This window comes from Muscardinus avellanarius, assembly GCF_963383645.1.
Source record: "Muscardinus avellanarius genome assembly, chromosome: 12".
Taxonomy (NCBI): domain Eukaryota; kingdom Metazoa; phylum Chordata; class Mammalia; order Rodentia; family Gliridae; genus Muscardinus; species Muscardinus avellanarius.
The window spans coordinates 62,649,965-62,654,241 of NC_137798.1; positions in this window are offsets into that span (position 1 = coordinate 62,649,965).

Genomic DNA, 4,277 nt, shown 5'->3' on the forward strand with positions numbered 1-4,277 from the left:
GGGGCTGCTTTCACATCAAATTGTGAAAGTGGTTAAGTGTGTCTTGGCTCTTTCCTCTGCCTTTCTTGGCACCTTTAGCCTTCCCTGACCCCACAGTTCAACTATGGGTTAAGCTATTCTTCCTCCCTAAAAAACCAGAACAACTTAGCAAAACAAAAACACACAACATAATAGAAAAAAATGGGGGATGCTACATAGTAAAGCTGGTGTGTTAGAAGAAAAATTGGGGAAAGGAGGTGTATTGGTCAGTTTTTCATCTCTGTTACAAAAATACCTGACAAGAACAACTTAAAGGAGGGAAAGTTTATTTAGGGCTCATGGTTTCAGAGGTCTCAGCTCATGTTCAGCTGACTCCATTGCTCTGGGCATGAAGTAAGGCGTCATGGCAGAAGGGCATGGCTGAGGAAAGCTCTCCACTCCTGGCAACAGGAATCAGAGAGAGAAAGAGGATGGGAAGAGGAACAGATAAAGTCCCTAAGGGAAAGCCCCCAGTGACCTCCTGTAGTCACAGCCCACCTGCCTGCAGTTGCCACAAGTAAATCCATTCCAGTGTTTGATCCATCAAGGGATTAATCCACTGATGAGGTTAGATCCTTCATGATGCAACAATTTCACCTCTGGACATTGCTATATTACACAGACACATGAGGTTTGGGGGGATATACCAGCTCCAAACCATGGCAGGAGGGAAGAGCCCTTGGCTCCCAGCAGGCTGCTTTTGGAAAACAATTGTCTACCTCAAGGGAAAGTTCTGTGGGATGGCCCTGGAACATTCCTTAACCTCTGGGCTTCGTTTTCCTCATTTGTAAGATGTGGATACCATGAACATGGGCCCACAAAGCTGTCATGAGGTTTTATAGAGAGTATTTAAAGAGTTCCTGGCACACACAGGCAGTCCATGCACATTGGCAGTTATTGTGATCATTATTGCTCCTTCCAAACTCTCAATATCGTAGTTGTGCAAGGGAGAATTCCACATGGATCAAGCAAATAAGCTCAGACAGAGAAGACATTATTACTGGTTGTCTTTGCAGCTAACACACACTCTGATAGAGTTTCAAGAAATATTTTGAGCTGTGGCATCTTCATCTGCATATGTGTAGAGCTTCTGTACCCCCACGGTGATGTTTAATTTAGGCCTTTCATTTAGATGTACAAATTCTAAGAGCTTTTGAAAAAAAGTCCCCTTCTTTACTGTCTAATCAGCCTTGTATATAAGACTCTTGAGAGATGATGGAAATGTGTGTGAGCAATTGCTTAGCTGGAGAGAAACAAGTGCCTCTCTAATTGACTAGTTAACTCGACACATAAATTAATTAATTCAGCAAACATTTAATAATAAACTCTGTGCCAGATGTCGTGCAAGAAAGCAGGGATACCAAATGGAGAAGACATGGTCCAAGCCTTCCCTAGCTCACAGTCCAGTGTGGACGGGAACTTCAACCAGTTTCAGGTGACGAGATGCGTTTTGTCCCTCTATCTTTAGCATTGGGAGCTCTTCGTCTCAATGTAAGGCATTCAGATAATATGTGAGGATGGTTTGCCTACGTTGGATTCATTTATCCTCTCCCTTGGTCTCACCTTTTTTGAAAAGGCTAACTGGTCAAACAATTTGTGTATCTGATGCTGGAAATAAGCTTTTTGGCTAGCACAAAAATGTAGGAGAAGTACTCACAAGGAACTGGATGTAAATATGCCCAAGGATGAGACTGACTTCCATTGTTGGAAGAAACCTGAATACACGTCCCCAAACACTTCAGACTTGTTGTCTTCTTAGTCACTGGTCTGGATGGACTAAATGTCAAGTTCAGGTAATTTTTTTCTTTCTTTGTATTTTGGAAGTTTCACATTGAAGACTTAAAGGGTATGTTTGTTTTGCTTTGTTTTGAAGTTTTACTAAATTACTGGGAGCTTCTGGATTACTTACAACTATTTTTATATTATGCTAAACAGGAGGCTACATTTTACACAAAATAGGTTCTTAAACATTGCCTAAGGGTCTAATGGAATAACTTTTGAGTTGAAGATTTCTAAAATTCTTTTTAGTTTTAGTTTTGCTTTGTTTTTGGTGTGTGTGTGTGTGTGTGTGTGTGTGTGTGTGTGTGTGTGTGTTACTGTGGACCCAGAAGTATTCCACTGAGCTACACCCCCAGCCTTATATTACTTTTTACTTTTGAAACAGGGTCTCACTAAGTTGCTGAGGGCCTCGCTAGGTTGTTGAGGTTGGCCATGAACCTGTGATCCCTGGTCTCAGCCTCTCAAGTCCTGGGATTACAAGCATGCACCACCACACCCGGCTCTGTTTTATTTTTAAAGAGCTCTGCTATCTACATGAGCTTTAACTTTCAATGATCTTCCACACCAGGCATTATTCCATATCTTTCTTGAAGCTCTCTGTTATGGCCAACTCAGAAGAAAGTAGCCTAAGTGAGCATAGTGTCTGGTTTAACATAACTGGGATGTTTCTTTTAAAACTGCCTTTACTTTGTATTGTACCTACTCTCTCAACTATTTGCTTCATGTGATCTAATTTGCTTTTTTAAAAGCATGATGTTAGCCAAGATGCCCATCAACAGACGAATGGATTACAAAACTTTGGGATATGTACACAATGGAATTTTACTCAGCCATAAAGAAAAACACAATTACATCATTTACAGGGAAATGGATGGAACTGGAGGACATGCTAAGTGAGATTAATGAGTCACAAAAAATAAGAAATCGGATGCTCTCCCTAATATGTGGAAGCTATGGAGAAACGGGTCATAGGAGGAACTCTAGATGAAGAAGGAGTGTCTATAGATGAGCAAATAAGGCGACCTAACTGAGGGGGATGGGAAGGGGAAGAGGGAAATTCTCTAATGCACATGATGTACTTTAACAAACATATCAATGTTTATCACTAAGCCAAACATGAGAAGGAGGGAGGGGGAGGTAATGGGATGGGAATTGGTTAAGGGCTAATTGGGTGATGTGTGCATGTATGTCTCCACAATTTGTATCCCATTAAGATGTATGACTACAATGCACTAATAAAAAAAAAATAGAAGCATGATGTTGGCAAGTCTCCGAGGTGGATCTCAAAGAACCATGTTCTGTCATTCACACCCTGTGTAGGCCCCAGTCACTGGCCCGCGAATGCAGTAGAAGAGGCGCAGAGCCAGGTCCATGACAAGAGACTGGCAGCTTCTGTTTCTTTCTCTTGGGACATTTGCTTTCAGGAGCCCTGTGTTGATATGAAGGAAATCTCACTGCTCCGCCACAGAGCATGTGAAGAGGCTCTGAGCCTGTGTGTAAAGTGGCATGGCCCAGCCAGCCCAGTGTCCTAGTGGGCTCTCCAGATGACTCCAGTCATGGCTGACATCCGATTTTAACTACTTGAGAAATTTCAAAAGAGATGAGTAAGCCAGGTGTGGTGGCACACGTCTGTGATCCCAGCACTTGGGAGGCTGAGGCAGGAGGACCACAAGTTCGAGGACAGCCTCAGCAAGTAATGAGGCTCTAATCAATCTAGTGAGAGACCTTGTTTCAAAATAAAAGAGCACTGAGGATGTAGCTCAAAGGTAGAATACCAAGCCCTGGTTTCAATCCCCAATACCACACTCACAAAAGAAAACAATAAAAGAGACTAGTAGAAGAGTCACCCAGCTGAGCATAGCCCCACAGAAAGGGCTATTGTCTCAGCCCCTCGCTGTTGAGGCACTTAGTTAACAATGTTTATGATAAATCTTTTAACCTGAAGTCTCCAAATAATATCCTGTTTCTCAAAGTGATTTGCTTTCCTCAAAGTAATTCATATATTAACTTGAAAGACTTTGATAGACAAGCAGGCTTCCCGTGCTCTCAGTGTCTAGCTTACTGAATGGTATTCTTATTCTCTGTCGGGGCCCACTTGGCTGGACCAAGATGGCGCCCAGGCTTGTTGCTAGTGGGGACTCAAGATGGCGCCTAGGCTTGCAGCCAAGTCACGAGGCTCATGAGGCTGGCGGTGCCCTGAGCCTGCGCAGTGAGCCCTATCAGGCGTCCTACAGATGATCAGTGACGCAGCGCCTCGTGCTACCACCAGCCCGCCTATGAGAGGGTTAGAAATGCGCATGCCCTAGCTGTGGGAAGCTTGGGGTTGGTGGAGTGATGAGGGAGGGGTTATGAGACTGATATATATTTGCCTGCTGTGCGCATTGAGAGAGAGCATTGAAGAGAGAGAGCATTAAAGAGGAAGCATCATCAGCAGACTCGGCGTTTGTGTCTTCTTTCCTGGCGCTCTGCAGGACGGAGCC